Here is a 22,266-nt window from a genome sequence, read left to right on the forward strand (position 1 = left end):
TATGATCTGTTTTCATCGTATACTATTGATCAATGTATTGCATCAAGAATAAACGACGGGTGTCACTTGTGCTCCTGTCAATGCATGAATTCGCCCACATGTTCATGATGTTATTCTGCTTTGTTTCGAGACTGTTTTGTCGTTTTTCTGTAAGGTATGATGCTAGACATTTATCTACAAGCAATGCTTTTGTATCGCTCGCTTAGCATCGTCTCTAAATTAATTTCGTATCATTAACGCTGGAGACTATCTAGTTACTGTACTAGTAAAAAAATAATCAAATGGCTTATCTTTTGATACTCTTTTCATTTCCGAGTAATTTCTAAGATTGTGGTTTTAAACTTAATAATGTCTATATTTCAAGTCGTTTATTCATCGTCTAAATAATTGATTGCTTTAAAAGGACGGCTAGTCTGTATGTCTTCATTGTTGAAGGCAAACACCCTTTCTCCTTAACATGTTATACATGTAACCGATTGTAGACATATTAACGTGCATTAAGAAGATAAATCATTTGCTACTAGCATTCCATTGATATCATGTAGTGTGTGGATTATGATTTACATGACATTTCCTTGGTATAATACTTTTCTTCCTCGAGATAAGCTAATCTGGAAATATTAATATGGTATACTTTGACATTCAGCAATGATGTACTATGTAAAATAAAATAAATGAAAATAAACAGATAAAACAAAACGCAAACAAAATAAGAAGACAATGAAGAGTAAGGTCAATGAAATGCACGAAGCAACAACAAACGTTCTTTTATTCAGGAGAACTTTGTGTTTGTTTATGTTTTTGTTTTGTTTTATTATGTTTATCTTATTTGGACTTCTAGAAAATGTAAACCTCTGTAAAGTATCGTATAGAGTAAAAGGTGAATAATACGACTTTCACAATTTAAAGTAATTGCAAGTGTGTTAACGGTATATTAGCTGCTATAATGCGACATTGATAATCTTATTATCTGAAGGCAAATTTTATAGACGTAACGTTATAACACCTTTATATCATACTCGTAATTTCATTGCGACATAATCCTGTTCTATCGATATATAATCATATATGTGGGTAAACCATTATTGTCATAAAACTTTCTATTATCTAAAATGTAAGCAATACAGTACTGCTATAAATGACATTCTATTTAAAAAAATCATCGTATGTAAATCAAAGTATTGCCAATTAAAATAAGCTATGATAGGAAAGACATAATTGGGGTTTAATATTAAATTGATCTACATAGAACTTATATGAATCATAGTATTGCCAATTAAAAGAAGTCAGGATAAGAAAGACATAACAAGGGTGTAATTTTAAATTGATCCCCGTAGAACTTATATGAATCATAATATTGCCAATTTATAGAAATCAGGATAGGAAAGACATAACTGGCGTGTAATATTAAATTGATCTACGTAGAACTTATATGAATCAAGTAATTACCAATTAAAAGAAATCCGAATAGGAAAGTCATAACTGAGGTATAATATCAAATTGATCTACGTAGAACCTATATGAATCATACCATTGCCAATGAAAAGAAATCAGGAAAACAGCCATAACTAGGGTATAATTTAAATTGATCTACGTAGAACCTATATGAATCAAATCATTGCCAATGAAAAGAAATCAGGATAGGAAAGACATAACAAGGGGGTAATAGTAAATTGATATACATAGAACTTAAGCTTATTTAGGCACGTTTATCTCTATACTAATGCCAACTAAACAAATCATTCCTCTTTAGTCGTTATTTTGGTTCAAGCATTTCATAAATAGAAATTTTCGAATGTCTTTATTTCATTTGCACCATGATAGTATACGTAAATGCAAAATGCTACAGGGTACTGGTTAGCATATTCTGTTATGTATTCAAATTCACAATCATCAAAATTTCACATTTGGAAATAAGTTATACGCTCGGTAAATTTGAAGATCCTAATTTCAAGTTTATTGTGATATATGACATGTAAGAACTATTTGTAATACAGTGATATCGACCCATTGTCACAAAATGAACATAACACTACGCATGGTATCCGCCCGAAGCGCTTTTCTGGATTTTCCTTCATCAGGATTGATCAACACCAAAATTTTTAACAGCCAAGAATGTATTAGAACTTACACATGTGAAGCACTATATGGACAGAAAGAGACATACAACTTATAGCATAATCCAGCTAAGGTAATCTTTGAAAGTGTCTAACGCTTTTTTAAGTTTTAAACGCTATCTTAATTTTAAGGAAGAGTCAAATGCCCAAGTGTTATTCCTACTAAGAAGGGCATCAATGATTAAGAACACATGAACATTATGTATAAGTTGCAATTTTATATGCAATTTTAGTCACCATTCCTGCATTGAAATACCTGAAAGTATAATCCAGTGTTTGTTTGGGTTGAGCTTTGATTTTTACATCATACATGAAGGTGGTAGCCGATAATCAAATCATGATGGATTGTCTTGTTGTTATCTTTTATTTCAAAGTGTTTGGTATCATGGAAATACGCATACTTAGTCAAGTTTTCATATCAATATTTTATGATTACTTGAGAATGCAAGCGGTAACGATTTTAAAATATTCTTCCCATTGGCAGTATGTTGTTTGATATTTTGCGCAGATGTTTTCATGCATCTGTAATTGTTATGTCATTGACATTGTGTCTCTTCTACACAAAAACAAAAGAATACATACGGTTATATAACTGAAACAGTATACAGAGGATAACAAACAGTCTATAACAGTATCCATGCTGGTATGTAAATGCCAAACCTATTATAACCATTTATGTACGTGGTTGATTGTGTTTATATTTTCCAAATCGGTAATTTCACCGACGGTCAAGTCATAACAGTTCCTTTGTAACGTTAGTTGACATAAATATGTGTATTTCAGTTTTTTATGTTCTATAGACCTAAACCTAATTAAAACTATCTGTTCTGTTAGCATCAGCAGATAATTGGAAACCATTGTCAAGTGTTTAATCTCGGTTAATCAGATTGGATAAGTTTTACAAACGCGATGTATCCGTTAACATATTTGGATAGACGAAGATGACATCTATGTGCGTTTCTATATATATCTAATAGTATCAATCTAATCATCGAGTCTCCCAAATTGAGTCATATCGTTATAACTATATAAAACGTCAATTAATTTTGTTGAATTTATTTCCATTGAGATCTTTACCATGACATTGTATGTGAATTAATGTTATATTTTAGCCTTCAGTTAGACGGCAGTGATTCCAATTAGATGAGTGGATAATGCTGATTAAATTACATTACAACATATTTCTGTCATGATTTATATCGGACCTATCAGAAATAATAGCCGACATTATATAGTTTACTATCGAAAAAAGGATACACTATATTTCCTATTACGCCTGAATGCATTTCACATCATGATAATTTTAAAAGGTATTTCATAATTTCTAATCATCATAGTTGTAATGTGTATAATGGGGGATCTAACAATGTATGTGTCATTTAAAATCAAATAACTACACAATAACCACACTATATACATCTTAAAAGTGTCCCAAACTGCAAATGTAGTAGATTTTTGTGTCTTAACAAAGGATACAAGACTTAAAATGATACAATAAATATTTTAGATGATCTTTTGCAGTTAATTTCGTTAAAAATTCCGCTATAAGAACACAATTTATGAGCCGTAAAAATGATTTGCTAGTAGTTGAAGTAGTCAACGTAATTATGATTTGCATATATGGTCTCTTCATAAAGGCTGTATTGTAATCAGCGGATCTTGATGCAAGGCTCGTAGAGATGGCTCCCCACGTTCGCCACATAGTTGTCAATTTGTCTTAAAGATCAAATAAGCATCGGAAAAAGGCAGTAAAACCCATCAATTCTCAAACTATATCGGATGGGAAATCGCAATGCCAATGTATACGAACACACGTGTTTAAAAAAATTCACCAATCGCGAACAAAATTTAATAATTTTTGTTGAGATTTCTTATTGAGAATAGTCCTTTCTTCTAAGGAACAATACTATCATACATAGCAAACATAAATATTTATCGGAAATGTTATACAGTCAAACAGTCTGTTTCGAGGTTGACAAAGTCTGTAAGCTATATACTTTGGCGGTCAAGTTCAGACAAAATTGATTCTTGATAACAAAGACAGAAAAGTCATTTCTAATTGAGAAATGAACCCTATACTTTAATTTCTAGATTAATGTCATCGTTGTCTTCTGTTATCCAGGTTTCTTAATCCAACGAAACTAGCATTGACCGAAGACAAGTTAGCACCATTTGGATAACAAGAAAATTATTATGTAACTGTATATTAATGATGAAACATATAAGATAGGCGAAAGATACTTAAGAGATATTCAAACTCATCAGTCGAAAATAAACTTAAAATACCATGGCAAAAAAAACAAAAAAAAAAACGACAAAGACAATAAACAGTACACAAAACACAACATAGAAAACCAAACCCAACAAAAACCGGGTGTGCCATCAAAGTCGTCAGACGGGCAGAAAATCCTGCTCCACATATAGCACCCGTTGTGTTGCTCATATACATGAAAGTACAAACCCGCTAATTTGGTAGGTTAAATTCGAGGAAAGAGGATTGGATTGTTATATCGCATAAGAAATGTAATTTACATATGTGCTTATTCATATACAATTAATAGTTAGAATACAATTGTGCACCTAACCAGCAACGGATCTTTTTGTAGTTACTAAACTGTTCGGTGTGTTTTTAAATGCCTTTGCACTGAATTTACTGAGGTTATTAAGACTGACTCTTGATAATATAAGGTGTCGCTTACCCTGTCGCCTCCTCCGGTATCGCTCCTTTTGGAGTTCATGCAATTCCTTTAGTTTATGTTTGATACCATCATGACCATGAGTGTCCCTTCTTAATCGATTTAGAAGATTTAAACATCGGTAATCTACTTTCTCCTTTATTCTTAACAAAATCGTTTAACAACCCCCACAAACAGTTTATAACTTTCGTAATTAGTAAGTAGAACTTTTCTAGGTTAACCTTCATCAAGAACGCTCATTAATACACATTTGAAAGCTAGAGTTGTTTAAATACGATTGAGATATAGGACTTATAAAAACTTAGCTAGAATAGCCAAATTCATCTGAGGTTAACTTTGCCTGAAGGAGTTCAAAACATCAAAATACCAATAGTTTTACGAAAACATTCCCGTTCAAATCTGCGGTCCTTGGTACAGATGTGTCAAGTATTCTTATCAGACTAGATATTGTCCTTCAATATAGAAATAAGGAGATGCGGTATGATTGCCAATTATGATATCTGTTAATGAGTATATCGATATCATAGCAGTGAGTTAAATGAAATTTTGAACGTAACTTGCTTTAAAAAAATAAGAAAAGGTAAAACTTCATGATTAGTATATGGAAGATCCTGCATCGTCATTTTTAATATTATCACATTCCTGAGATAGTTCGACTTGGATAACAATAAAAACTCGAAAGCGAAAGTCAATAATGAATTATTGATTATTAATGTTTAGGTCCTCCTAATAATAATTCTAACTTGACTGGATTGATGATCGGAAACTCCTTCCTTATTTCATCTGTTCCTAATAAATTAATGACATACATGGCAACACCACCACAACGATATGTATGCAACCGTATTAGAAATCCCAGCTCCATTTGTTTTTTGTTTTGTTTTACAGCAACTGCATCAGTTATCTGAAACAATATTACAAATAACAATGTAAAATAAAACTTCATCAAAATGTTTCATTTTAATCATATTAGAAAACTAAATCATCGTGATAAATTGTTTCAGATCCTGTGTCATCAATTTTAACGGTCTTCTCCTTTGAAACTAAAAGAAACAAATCCTGTCAAGCTTTGCTGGAATTGTGATTAAGAGACTTTGTATGATATAGACTTATCACTTCAATTTATTTAGATAGTCAATATAAACATAAGAAGATGTTGTATAATTGCCAATAAGAAAACTCTCAATTAGAGACCAAATAACATAGAAGTTAACTGATATAGTTTATCGTATGGCCTTCAACGATGAGTAATAACCATACCCATATTCTGCTTGAAAAGCCCCATAAATGACAAAAGTAAAACAATTAAAACGAGAAAACTTACGGCCTGATTCATGTACAAAAACAAATATGATGTACAGCAACAAATGACAACCACTGAAGTACAGCCTCCTGACATAGGAAATGCACATACAGAACGTGGCGGGGTTACACTAGTTTGCTGGCGCCAAACCTTCCCCTAACCTGCGACAGTGGTGCAACATAGATGTTCATTTGTACAATATCGTTTTACTAGACTAAATATTAAAAAAGGTACATTTGTTGCGTGTAAATAGGAGATGATGGTATCAGGGACAAACTCGAAGAAAACAAGGAATTATTGATTATAATTGGTACATGTAGAGTTTTAAATATTGTCTTCACTTAAATTTTACAAAATCAAAATGACTTACACTTCCCTTACATGCTTCTTGCTCTTGATAAATTATGACAACATTTTCCCAAATGATGCTGATTGAATAGCATATGTGAAGTCGATGATGACAGCTACATATTATTTCCAAATCGTCCTTAAGGCAAATCTGATTTCCATTCTTAACTCTGAAAGTTCATTGATAATCAAAACCTATCTTATCATACAAAATGGATATATGTATATAAAACTTTGTTATCAAATGAAAACAATACTGCAAAAGTCACTTATATAACTTATTGGTATTCTTTCATATTTATTACATTTTCAGACAAGAAACCAAATATTGTGAAACCTCATACGAACAGGAAAGGAATACTCATTATACAATTAAAAGTTGAGACTGATCGGATGCTTTTCATGACAGCAAAAATGACACATATTTTCCCATTGAATCCTATATAAAATCAATATATTGATCTTGTTTACTAAGTATCTAATGTTTTGTTTTTGAAACAAACTTACTTATTGTAATTCTGATCCGCCCTGTTCCCAGTTTTGTATGTGCAAAAACGAATGAAAAAAGCTATTTAAAAATTCAAACAAACATACAAATAGATCTGACAAAAACGCCAACAACAATTTTTGTTGATAATACATAGAGTATAGATATATATTATTTCATAAACACTTTCCCGATAAATTACAAATTAAAAAAAAATATAAAAACAAGAGGTAACAAAATGAAAACGTCACATACGTCCGAATTGTATGCCTGGAACCACATGCATCGAGATCACTTAAGACTAAACCCCGATAGCACAAATGCCTAGTCACGTAAAGGGTCATACGAACAAAAAAAAGTACAAACTTAATACAAATAAAAGAAAAGCTGTAAAGCTTATAAACAACGTTAGTACTTTAAAACTTTATAACCTCATGTAATAATTGTGAAGTAGACACTGAATACTCATTTCTAAGGTCTTCGTAATTGCCGGTATTTTTATAAAATCGACGAGACGTTCTATGTTTGTGGTTTGTTTAATCTATAGTTCAGAAGGATAAGTAAACGAGTCCCATTAAGAAAAATTGGAATTGTTGATGGGAAGAACTTACTCAATATACCTACATGTAAAATTAAATGATCTACCTTTTTTTATCTTCTAGTTAATTTAATTAAGAGCTCAGGTGTCGTCAACAATAATATCTTGTCAACGAAATCCACTTACTGTTGAGATATAATTTCGACGAAATATTATTTCTAAGCATGTTTTCAAAACTAGAAAATATTTTACGTATTTTATTTTATTGTTTGGCTACATACCTCATGCACAGCAAAAGATTTAAACCAAATATGCAACATTTTATTGAAATTATTTTCAGTAGACAGTGTATTCTCAATCACAGATAATTTGAAAGCTATTTTATATATGAGTCAGGATGACTACATTTTGTAACTTCTGCTACCTGTCCAGTTTTCATACTTTGAGCTCCTAATGTAACTTTCGGTTTTCAGTGAATTTCATCTTGTTTTACTTATTCATTTCTGCTTATGTTAAAGCTCTTGTAATTAACTGTGTTGGTCTTTGGCTTTAGATTGTATATGGGGCAATATGCGCAATTGTTTCTCCATAGGCCTTAATGATAACGTTTTCTACTGTAGCTCAGTCCATATCGTAAACTTGGATATGTATGATGGCTCGTTTCGAAGCTGAGACATTTTCACATATGTGGTTAAATTTTCGGGGTACGAAGTGCGATTCATTTTTCCGTAAATTAGCATACCCCGAAAATCCTTTCGTGATGCGGCTCTTCATGGTAAAAAATCCCTTTTTTCACACAATAATTTCTTTGAAAATTTAATACTTTGAATACATTTAATAACTCCATAGTTTTTACACATTTATTCTATGGTCCTCTACTTTCCAGATCAACACGAATGGTTAAGCTCAGTCCCTTGTTAAAAAATGAAACATGTCCAATATCACTACACAGAGATTTTTTGTTTACACACAACTTTTATGTTCCTCAATTGGAGGCGCATTAGGGATATTGACCCGTATAATTTAGTTTGTTTTACTTTTTTAGACACTATGCTGCCGTAGTTCTTATCCACATATTCGAAGAAAAAATTGTCCGACAAAACTAATAAAATTTACATGGAAATTCCCAAAAGGGAAAATAGTACTATTACAGTTTCTCAGCATTAGGTTGGCCTTTTGTGTACCCAAGGCAGGTGAAGGAAGTCCACTTAGGAGTTCTGTGATTGGATGTAAGGTTACAGTATATTTTTGTTATTTATCTATGAATAACTGCAATGTGTATATTTGCAATATTAATTTTGAAACCCATTGAAATATTTTCTAGAGAATTATTTGAAAAGACTTCCAAAATTAAATAAATAACTTAAATAAGCTCCGTGCGAAGTTGGTCATGATAGTATTTGGCTTCAATTTTTAAAACAGAATACTAACACCACACATAACTGTTTTGTCCAGGTTTTTACTATAAAAAGTAGTAATTTTAGAAAATGTTAGTATTGTCGCTTATGGCAGAATAAATAGTACCGTTTTCCCTCAAAGATACAGCAAGAAAATAGTACAGTTAAAAAGTAAAACATCTTCCCGAGGTCAACATGCGGTCACGATTTGTAAATATGTGTCAAGTTTACACGCTTTGGGCCATATATAACACCAGTCTAGACAGATTTTGAATATATTTCCTCATTAGAAATGGCAGCCATATCCGATTGTCTAACGAACAAAACAAAATGAATGTCTTTAAATAAAATTTGGAAAGAATTCACTTTATGTAGGTGTAGATATATCAAATCACATTTAAGTTAAAATAGTTATTGCAGTCTTGAATGCATCTACAAAGGAATTTGACAATAATAGCAAATGGATTGACTAAGGCTTATTCATAATGTCTTACTGATTTCTATCTCAACATATACATGTCAGTTTGACAAATTATTTCGTAATGCTTCGTACTCTATGTGGCCTTTAAAATTTTTGACTAAATCTTTTGTAGACATGTTGCGTGTCTGTCGTACGTAATTATAAGCCTTGTATCTTTACTGAGTTATTTTTGCTTAAATTGCTTCACCAGGAAAGATATTAGACAAAAACATTGGAAATTCAAATACATTAAACATTTCATAGGACAACACGTAAAGAAATAAAAAGTAGAATAGTTAAAACGCTAACGTGACTTGAAAAAGTTGCAACCTTAGTCTGCATACAATTACACAATGCATTACCGATTGAAATGCAATTTTGTTTGAACTCTCATGTAGGTAGACATTATACAAATATAAAGATCGTAAATAAGAAAATATCTATGTAACTAGAATGTATATCTGAATATTATCATTGAATTCAATTTCGATCTGATTATAAGTGTATTTTCTATCGTGTAATGTTCATTTTTAATTTTGTTATAATTTATGTCTATCTTTTGTTGAATGAGATTTAAGTATAATCTTTGTCAGAACAGTGAGAAACGAAGTTATATCGTTTTCATAACATCAACGACATATCAACATCCAAAGGATGTATTACTGCAAATAATTTTCTACAACAGAAGCCTTAAGATACAGGAAACGGTAATAAAGTCAATAAAATTTGTCAAATATGTGTCTTTACAACTTCATTGAAGTCTATAACCTTTTAAAACACAATATCTTTATTAATATCACCCACCAAATATAATTTTATCCCCCATTGAACTCGATTATCACTTTCACGAAATATTTTATTTTGCTATATTTTAGATTCATGGTTCAAAATTTCACCTTTCATCTACTTTGTATGTAGAAGGTCAAATGATTTTGTGTTAAAATATTCAATTCACAAAAGCGTATTATATAACTAATGCTTTCATTTATTGTGTCTGAAGTCTAATCGCATACTATAAGTCATCATCTAGTGTTTTTATTCCGACAAGTTAAATGTTATGGACATTTTCGGACAGACAGTAATCTCTTCAAACATCGTTAAAATTCGGTCAATTGGCAAGTATATGTTTGGGAAGCACTTTTTATATCATCCATATTGACAGTGACAAAGCTTTTGTACTTTTACTTAGTTAGGAGCCACATTGTTAAGTTCGATGATTGGTTTTATCACTTTCTTTACATCTGTTTAATCATTGACCAAATATCCTTAACGTGCTTTTTTTTTATAATAAAGACAATATAAGGTATTAGATATAATACATAGCAGAATATTAGGCAAATGTGTATTCTACAAAAGCTGGGGTGTCGTTAGTATAAAGACAACTAGAATTCTAATCGCAAGCAATGGCGGATATTCCCCTTGCAATTTTTACTTAAGCAGCCATTTCGAAAATTTTAAACAGTGAACGGTCATTTACGCATGACAATAGATATCTCTGCTTATCTTTTTTTACATTTGTGCTGTATCCATGGTAATGGCAGCCATGTACCATTCTAAAATTCTAAATTCTAAAACCAAATGACACCAGTTAACATTTTGGTAAAGTTAAATGTGGAGTATTTTGAATTTTTTTTACTTTTTTGCTGTTTCCATGGCCAAGATGGCATTTTGAAAAATTTTCAAAACTTATTTCACATCTTTACATTGATGTAAACATTTCCATATCATTTGTTAGATTTGATTTAATTGTCTTTAAGAAAAAGCTTCTTTTGTGTTTTCGCATAGGGTTCTTTGTGAAACATATTCCAGAAAAAGCTGTTGTCGTGTAGTCCAGAAAATACTTAAATTATCAAAACCTGTATATATATTGGACACATAATTTGTATGAAAATTAAATAATTTTTAGTTTAGGTATACACAGTATACTCAAAAAGGCATACACAAAGAAATATTGTTGATATTTTTACTGTTTCCTTGATAGCAGCGGCCATTTATAAAAGCAGCGATCTAACGGCACATCTACATATGCTGGTTCTCGTTATGGTATACTTTCATGAATATTGGTCGAATAGAACCTGCAAAATCGCATAGACAAAAATCATTGAAGGAATAATTATATAAAAAAAAAACGGAGGAATAGGAATATGTTACCTACTATTTGTTCGGGGTGACACAATACATTTATCAGATAGCCCAAAACCCAAGAGAGATTGATTTACAAGGTCACAGGAATTGCCATAAAATTAAAAACCCCACCTCTTTCTCTCCAAAAATTAATAAAATAAAAACATCACAAACAAGTATGTATAATATAGACTTTGACGGCAGAAAATTTTAAAAGTTCATAATATCTTCTGTCTCTTATTACTTGTGACACAAAAAAAAATAATACTGTGATATCAGTATAATCATGCATTCTAAATTCAGTAATTGTTGCGTCAAAAAAAAAAAAAAAAAATCAATTTGGTCTCATCCTAGTAATGATACAATATTGCATTAACTCTTTGATTAAAATTACTCAACTTTAACAACCAGAATCCCAGATAAAAAGTACTTACATAAATTCTTTCTAGAAGCTCGATTTTTAAATGTTTTGACATTTCGTCAGCCCCTAAAAGTCTCAGAATCTTCATTTCACTCATATATTTGTATTTGAATCGAACATTATAACTTATCAGTGCCTGGATGACAGGGTTGTCTAAATAATACAATTACTACATCACTAGCCTGTCAACCCTGAGGTTGTGAGTTCGAATCCGAAAACTGGAATTGCGTTCGACTCAAATCTTAACTGACAAGGAATGTCAGTTTTCCTCTCTAAAGTCTGATATTCCCTCCGAGTTCTCAATGAAACACCAATATATCAATTTATCAATTTTTACGTATCGATGTCAATTTGAGCTTAGGTCCGTTAAATTTAGATGGTATTTTAACAGTATCCAGGTTGTTAATTTGAAATATTGATATTTAAGTTGGTTGCTTAAAAGTCAAAACTAACCTTTATTGAATTATCTGTGAATATATTGCACACAATGTCTGTCCATAAGAAGACGTATGCTTTCAATTTAATGAACAGATCGTGCAGATTCACAGGCAGTATTTAATTCCAAGATTAATTTTAAAGCAATCATGTACAATGCGAAGATATCAATCATAAACCTAAAGATTAATTTAAATCTCAGTTTTCAATCTATTGCAATGGTTACGTGTAAAACATCATAAACGAATTACCATGTCTTATTTATTGTGAGATGGTTTACTTTAAAATTTAATTCTGGAATTCATTTTCATAAATAAAAGTATTATCGCAACTTCGTCACATGTAATTGGTCAGTACAAAATAATTCGTTTATCAGTAGTTTTCTCTCATATCAAAAGTACATTGAGATCCTTAACTCAAATAAACAAGATTACGTTACTACATGGCTATGTACAAAACATATTGTATAAATGATCGTTGCTATAGTCTTAATGGTGGATTTAAAAAGTGAAGCGTTATAATATCGCAAATGAAGACATGAATTTCCTAGAAAGCGACAGTTTGTAAATATTTTTAGTTGAAATAATAAAAGAAAAGAATAGCATGTTGTTTAGATAAATGAAAGTTTAATCTATCATAAAATATCAATGATGTAGAGACATGCTAAATTTGTTAGCACATTCCACCTTTTTCATGAAATTAATCCTCATTTTATACGATTCATTTTAAATTCTGTTACTTCTTGATTACATGCATGAACCGAGTTTTCTGTATTTTAAAGAAATGAGAAAATAAATACGAGGCATTCAAAAATCAAATGTCAAATAGAGATAAGCAAATTTTATGACACACATTTCTTACATGTCCATGATGAGCTGTAGTTCACAGAAAGCCTCGAAAATATTACCGACTTGACAAAATTTAAAAACAGTTCAAACAAAAGAAAAAGCTGATTTATATGGAAATAATAAACGAAGCAAACACAAATATAACACACTGCACCTAACGGCAACTGCCGGTTTACAGCTTCCTCAACAAACATGTGCATAAATACACTCACTAATTCCGTAACATGGGTCTGTGTTGTAAACACACAACACAAGAACATGAGTGTATATATTAAATGTCAATAAGTATGATCTTCGTCCCTTTAATTCGTTCCTTCGATCAATTCGCCGTCCATGCGTATGAAATGAACGGACTTACCAAAGGAACGAACAAACTTGTGTCATATATTCTTTAATAATGATGGCTGTCTTCAATGACAAAACTAAGCAGTTTCAAGTGTTGAACACTTCTGTAAATCCTTACAGACGAAGCCAGAAGTGACAATTATAAACCGGAAGTAGCTTTAAATCTTCCTGATTTCAAAGAAAAAAATTACACACGGCATAGTTTTAGAATCTGTGTACGACAGGTTATCTTCTGAAACGTTTTTGTGTACAAAGGTTGTTTTTTCATTTTCATTTAAACCTAAGCTATGCACTTCAATTGTTTTCTAACAAAATGGTTTTTAATTGTTTTCTTTTATAAAATTGAAATTTGTGAAAGAATGATGTGTTACAATAAACCGGATAATATATTTAAATTATGTGCAATATGCACTTGGAGAAATACGCATGCAAATCTTATAATGGAATTTCCTGTTCTTACTTATCCACTGGGAGAACTTAGTAATTGAGACAATACTCTGGAGAAATTATACGGAACATTTTGTCGGAAGTTAATTAAATTGTTTCCTGAAAATGAGCCATTATTGAACTTGAAATTCCCTGCATCATCATTAAACATTTTATAAATGGTTCAGCACTGTTGAGTTTTAAAAGTTATGTTTTATAAAGTTATTCATATTTTGGAAAACTCGTATGTAAATATGTCTGCATGTTAATTACTATAATTTTATGTTAAGCTTTTGACTACAACTCCTTATCTCAAGTACTTAACTGTTCAATCTTAACGCCTTAATATTTTGCCATACATTGTGTCATATGTGATTTCCCAAAGCCTTTCTCATGTGTGTACACGATTGACGCAAACCTATGCATAATACATACATGGGTTACCATAAAGTGGAAGCAGTGAACAATTGTTACCATGCATTTGAACAATTGAAACAATCTTATCTCTCTCATGTCATTTAATTGTTTTTTTAATGTCCCATCATCACAATATGCGATGATATTTTATGAACAGTAAATGAAAAGTGGGTATGTTTTGACACAAAATGGTTCAGACATTTAGCTTCTATATCGTATGCAATAGTTCAGGCATGTTCAAGACGAATAAAACATTAAACAAATTACATATCCGTTAACATTATTCTCGCATCGTGCCGATCAGTATTTGCTCTTCCCCTTAAATTTGCTGAGCAAAGAAGCAGCAAATATCATTTATAAATGCTACTGTTTGACACGACCGGGGATCGAACCAGCATTCTACACACGTATTATAAAATTATATGAATTTTGTTTTTAGAATTTATTTCCCTTAAAATTTCAATGCCATCAATTACTATGTGACCACCGAAAATACAACAATGTACACATGTTGAATGTACAAGCTCACCACACTTTTAACACAATAAACGGAGTTTATTTTACAGGATGCGCATTTCAACAAGTAATGTCTCCCAACTGGTACAAGACAATATATCAAAAATCCAAAAACAAATGTTAAAAGTTGTATCTTTAGAACACACCAGCGAATTGGGTTAACATTATATCATTAGTAAATTTAAGTATAATTTCACCAGATAGTCTACTAAGTCGGACTTATCAGTGGAAACAATGTAACTCACAATCATAGATTTTCTATGTTTTGATGATGAACACCTCAATTTTCCCCCAAAATGTAGCTTGTAATGGTTATCTCAAATATGTTATTGTAGAGCAAGCATATACAGGGCACTGATCATGCTGATTATTGTAAATTCAGAAATTATTCCGAGGGTTTTATCAATGCAAATAATGCGACTCCTTGAGTATTGCAATGATAAGAACTCTTATATTGATATCTGATACGTACATCTGTATGAAACTTTTCCTTAATAAATGTTCGTAATAATTTCCGAACCTTCAGTATATCACATAGGAACACTTATGTCGTTGATGAATATTTGATCTCACTGGAAAATGTAATCGTTAAACAGGGTCGTCGTAAACTATCAATCCAACGGAAAATATGGAAAACGTTAGTGATGATGTTAATTGCATTATTTACTTTATCTTAGTTATTCATTTTGCAAAATCAAATCTAAGGTAAGAAACTGATGACAAAAAGCGAAATAAATGATTTTCATGGTATTATGCAATAAAATTAGGAAGTAGAGGTGTCGAAGCAGAGATATTAATAACATAAAGGATACCAATTTTCTAAAAAACAGTTTTGACCTTTCGAGGTGTGCAATACATGTTGTCAGTCTTTGGTATTTGAAGTTACTCTCTTCCATAGGAGAAACTGAGGACAGAGGCACATTTTGGTCCTTCTTGTGTAGAAACATATCTGTATATTTTGAAAACGATTATATTACATAAAATCAACACACATCAATATACAGTAAATGCATGAACGTCAAACCTAGCTTAGAATAGAGTGACTGTTTTATTCAGACTAACTAATAACAGTTAAAGGTTGATCAAACTGTTTATGGTATTTCGAAAAAACCTCAACCTGTCTATCTGCACCCATTATCAGTTTACTATTTTACAAAATGAACATACGTAAATGATTTCTGGCGGACAGTGAAACTTTCTTCTGTGAATTAAATAATTGCATCCACCCGTAATATAGATAATTTGAAACGACGCTTGTTATGTTTTACGATTGTAATAAAGATTGCAAAATCTGATAATGGCAACAGTACATTTAATCGACACTGCAAAACGCAAGTATGATAATCATTATTATGTTGTTTGAATACAGAAGACAATTGATTTATGATTATTTAAATTTAGTTTATTTCATATCTACATATTTTCCAAAGCAGCAACCATGATAGACAGAACTTTGTATAAGTAAAAATTCATACTGTGCAATATCTCTATGATAACACTGATATTTATTAATTATTTTCAAAAGCCGATATAATCAAACTGTTAACGTTTTCTACAAAGAGTCAAAACAATGTACTAAATACTCACCAACGATACCAGTCTTATAGATATCAGGCTAAAATAGATAACAAACAGTCTAATTGAAAATCAAGAAAAAAAAAATGAAACATACAATTTTGCATAAAAAGCGTGTTAATGTTACTAAAAATCTATAAATCGAAGGGACATAGCCAGTATTCATAAAATATAGTTTACCAAAGATTTGGATGTACAGATCAAGCTTATTTCGGTTGGTATCTGATCGTCAATTCAGTCATTAAAATTGACTTCTTGCCTTCCAAATCAACCCTACTTGACTGATATCATTACACTAGTTCCTAATAACTTACTTTAACTTCAGAAACAAAACAAATACAATACACATTATAATAAGGAAATATTCATCTGGGATTATATCCAGCAAGGTTATGAACTGTTCGTTTATTGCTTTGTGGTTCTAATTACGCAGGGTTGTGTTTGTATCTTGATAAAATTATCTTGGGACATTTACGAAACATTAAACATAACCTGCTTCGGGATGAGTAGCCGTACGTATTGATAAACTGATTTATATAATGGTCTATTACAGATTTTAAACTAGGGAGATGTGGTATTATTGTCAATGAGACAACTATTCATCGGGGACCAAATGATGTAAAACTATGAATCGCCGTACGGCTCAAACAATGAGCAAACTTCATACTGCATATTAAGCTATACAAATTTAAATAAGAACACCAGTGGCTAAGCTTATGAACAAAAGAACAAACGGAACCCAAATATGATAAACAACAGAAACTGACAACCGGAACTTTGGGCAGTCACACACATAACGTGGCGGGATTTAAAATGTCTGCGGGTGCACAGGGATTTTAACCAAGGAAATCGATGTAACAGTTCAAAATAGAAACAAACTATATACATAGGTTTAAAAGCGTTTGACTCATCAGATCGATGACGTCGTCTTTCGAAGTATCCCCTCCTCGTGTATTATTAATACAACTTTCAACTCGAAAAATGGCAGTTTCACCATTGATACTCAATTATTAGCAAATTCGAATACATTACATCTTTCATTAGTATGAACTACTAGCTATATACATGTGCACAATATAGTTTACATTGGCACTAATATCGATTTTGTCATCAGCAAATTAAAACATAACTAAATTTGTATTCTTTCAAACGGGATTATAAAGACACACCCACGTTCGTTTTGATTTATAAAGAGGTTAAACTCCTAACTATCCTACTGTCTGTCGATACATTTATTTTTGGCATTGCACTAGTCAAGTCTTCCTTGACTGTCCATGACGTTAAAATACTAAATCCCTAGGATGTGTGTTAGTTGATTTTAGTCTCTGATGCATGATTTTTTATTATTAATTGTTTTGGATTTTAACTAGCTGTCAGTAACTGCGAGTACTCTCAAATCGTACTTTCTTGTTTATTTGACCTGTTGATACTAATTGTATTGCTTTTTTGTTATTTAATGTTCAGGGTTATATCTGGTCTATATACCAGCTTTGATAAGTGTTTGATATTACTATAAATTTTCACTTCGTACTATGAACATCAAAATTATTTATTTTGTAAAAATATTTCCTTTCTCTATTGGAACTGTACACGTATACCTAACAACAAAATTATTTTCATTTACCTGTGTTTAAAGTTATTACAAATGGCTGATATTTTTGTTCGAGCATATTGTTTTTCTTTAATTGTTTAACATTTCATACCGATATAACATGTTACTTTTATTATTCTTCCCTTAGTTTATTTATTTTGTATTTACATTGTATCATAGGTCAAATTTATTTGTTCAGTGTATGTTCAATGGTGTTAATATGTCCTTTGATTTAGTTAAGCTATTTCAGTTGATAATTTATAGTGTGTCTTTCTATGTTGTGATGTTACACTATTGTTTCAGAAAAAGGGTGAAGGTTTGGTACCATTTAAACGATTAAACCCGCTGCATTTGTTTGCACCTGTCCTAAGTCAGGAATCTGATGTTCAGTAGTTGTCGTTTGTTGATGTGGTTCATAAGTGTTTCTCGTTTCTCGTTTTTTTATATAGATTAGACCGTTGGTTTTCCAGTTTGAATGGTTTTACACAAGTAATGTTTGGGGCCCTTTATAGCTTACTGTTCGGTGTGAGCCTAGGCTCCGTGTTGAAGACCGTACTGTGACCTATAATGGTTTACTTTTATAAATTTTGACTTGGATGGAGAGTTGTCTCATTGGCACTCATACCACATCTTCTTATATCTACTTATAGAACTGCATCATATGTTCTCTTTCTGAAACACATAATGGAACTTCTTTATAATGATGATAAAATTGAGAATGGAAATGGGGAATGTGTCAAAGAGACAACAACCCGACCATAGAACAGACAACAGCAGAAGGTCACCAACAGGTCTTCAATGCAGCGAGAAATTCCCGCACCCGGAGGCGTCCTTCAGCTGGCCCCTAAACAAATATATATACTAGTTCAGTGATAATGAACGCCATACTAAACTCCAAATTGTACACAAGAAACTAAAATTAAAAATAATACAAGACTACCAAAGGCTAGAGGCTCCTGACTTGGGACAGGCGCAAAAATGCGGCGGGGTTAAACATGTTTATGAGATCTCAACCCTCCCCCTATACCTCTAGCCAATGTAGAAAAGTAAACGCATAACAATACGCACATTAAAATTCAGTTCAAGAGAAGTCCGAGTCTGATGTCAGAAGATGTAACCAAAGAAAATAAACAAAATGACAATAATACATAAATAACAACAGACTACTAGCAGTTAACTGACATGCCAGCTTCAGACTTCAATTAAACTGATTGAAAGATTATGTCTTCATCATATGAATATCAGGCACAATCCTTCCCGTTAGGGGTTTAGTATCATACCATCATAACATATATGAGAAGAACATAACCCGTGTCATGCCAACAACTGGTTTTTAAATAAATGTGTTTAGTGCCGATGCAAAGACCCTATAAGTGAATCAATATTAACGCCAAAATATGCAATCTTTAATTAACTGACAACAGTATCGTAACTATATCCCTTCTTAATAAGTCTATTTAAAGGTTTTGTTAGCTTCAGAGGTGAATACTGACATTTTTGTGCTTTATAAAGAATATTTCCATAAAAAATGATACCTATTACTGGAATTTCAATAATGGACGTTATATGGTTTTCTCAATAATGTCAGTTATGTCGAAAAAAAGTTAATTTGACCGATACCTTTGCTGGCGGACAATACGTCACTAAAGGTTCCACGAATTCAGTAGTCCAGTAGATAAACTTTAGGACTAGCATGTCAAATAAAGGCAACAGTAGTATACATACAGATATTTTTCTTTTGAATCTGCTGTTAAGAAACTTTTAATAACAATTCAAAATTAAGGAATGTATTCCTTATGCTAACATGTATTTTTTTTCAATCCTTATCCGGAGTTCGGCTATAATTTTTCCTGGCATCGTTGATGCGTCAATTTGGTCCATTTTAGCATCTGGTGTTAAAAAAACAGTAATTTTAATGGACCCCGGTTTTGAACCATCTTTTGTTGTAATGTTTAATTTCTTTTATGGTAGCTTTACGTACTTTTTTTTACCAGATAATTAGTTGAAGTAAAACAAGTTATGAGTAAAATTGAAAACATTCAAGAAAAAATTCATTTTCTACCGTATTTTAATAACTTTGTTTTAAACTGAAGGCATTTAATAAACAACTCTAATTAAACAGCTACTGCGAGTATTTAGAGAAAAAAAATTATCAACCGGATTTAACAATTGTTAAAAAAATTAAATTAAAAGCAAATGAAGCATTGAGTTTAGACATCGTTAAATAATGAACAAAATATTTTCTTTTGTTAGATACTGCTTCATTTTCTAATGAAAATTGGTTTCCTTCAGTAACATTTGAACTGATAAGGATTAAAAGTAATGAATTTTAGTAACATTACGTATAACACGCTTATTTTCAAAGTATTATAAAAACTTTTGCTTCATTTAAGATAGCGCTTAACGTTTACCGTACTAAGACAAGTTTTTTATTCAATGTAAATGTCAAGCATACGGAAATAAGTTCTGTTTTACTGCTCTTTGAAGTGTTTTAATTTCATGAATTATTTTTTTTGAAATAAAAACAACCTCGTATACAAAATGTTTACTAATACAAAACATAAATAAAAAACTAAATAACTAAAATGATAAATTTGAAGAAAAAGAATAAAACAACTGTCAAACTAACTTATTTCAACATTTCCATTGGTTATCTATATAGAAACTTAGACGAACGCCTTTTTTATAGTCTTGAATTCATTCTTGCAATTTATCTATATGAAGTCTTAGATTGAATCAGGCTTTACGTATTCCTATATGCCTCACAACATTTACCAATTCCCTTAAAAGTGATTTTAACTTACTAAATTGTTAGCAAACAAATGCAACATTGTGAATAAATGATTATGCAAGTGAATATAAATAAAAATATCAAATTCTTGAACACTTGAGGTTGTTATAGTTTGGGTTTGTAAACATTATTATTTTATGATATGATCAAATCAGCCCGAATACGGATACATCAGCATTCGCAATACTGATGATGTCGTCATGTTGATATCAATATACCTTTTCGGTCCTGTCTCAAACAGAGAAAAAAAAAACATGGATTAATACAGTATATTTCAATCCGGTTATATTGTATTTTTTATTTTGGACGTATATTTATGTATAAAATATATATTTATCATATTGTGTAACTAGGAATAGCATAAACACAAAGTTTGAATTTTGGTCTGTTTTTTTGTACGATTTGAAAATGTGTCTCGTTTATGTATACGATTAGCAGTTTTAAACTATACTAAGACAAGTTTATCCATAAATTTAGATTCTTTGAACCCTTATCCGGATTTTGACTATAATTTTGCCTGGTATCGTTGATGAGTAAATTTGGTCCATTTCAGCATCTGGTGTTGTAACGGTATTTTCCATGGTTTGAGCCATTTTTTGTTGTTGTAATGTTTTATTTCTTTTCTTTTCTGGTAGCTTTACAAATTTTTTTTATTACCAGATAATCAGTTAAACGCAAACAAGTTATGAGTAAAATTAAAAACATTTAAGAAAATATTAATTTTCTACCTCATTTTACATGTTTTATTCACTTTTGTTTCTAAATGAAGGCATTACATCAACAGCTACTACGAGTATTTAGGGAAAAAATCAACAACCAGGTTTAATAAATGTTACAACAATTTTAATTAAAAGCAAATGAAGGATTGAGTTTAGACATATTTCTGTTTTTTTTAGTGTTTTAGGTTAATAAACTATGTTTTGGTTTTGCCCAACAAATATATGTGCTTTTGAAAATAATAATAACCTCGTATACAACATGTTTACTAATACAAAACATTAATGAACAAAATATTTCAAATAAACAAAATGATGCATCAGAAGAAAAACAAAAAGTAACTGTCAAATTAACTTATTTTAACATTTCCTTTGGTTATTTATAAATAAGTTTAGACTTTATTTATAGTCCTCGAGAAATACTTCAGTTTCTTTCCGCCAATTAAGTGCATGCTGACAATGAGTACTGAAAAGAATGATTCGCTCACTAGCTCACTTCTCTGGTATGGGTAATTAATATTGTTTTATCGACAGAAAGATGTACTTCTTAATAGACATGCTGGTCGTAAACATTTATAAAATACCTCATTTTATATGTATGTAAATTCTTCCGATATGCGTAACACCAATCGAGAGCTGCGAGGGTACGGTGGAATTCGTGTACATTCCCTATTAGGATTAATGAAGATGTGTCACTAACTTATATACAACCCAC

The sequence above is a fragment of the Mytilus californianus genome, unplaced genomic scaffold (assembly GCF_021869535.1).
Source record: "Mytilus californianus isolate M0D057914Y unplaced genomic scaffold, xbMytCali1.0.p SCAF_6, whole genome shotgun sequence".
In the NCBI taxonomy this organism is placed as follows: domain Eukaryota; kingdom Metazoa; phylum Mollusca; class Bivalvia; order Mytilida; family Mytilidae; genus Mytilus; species Mytilus californianus.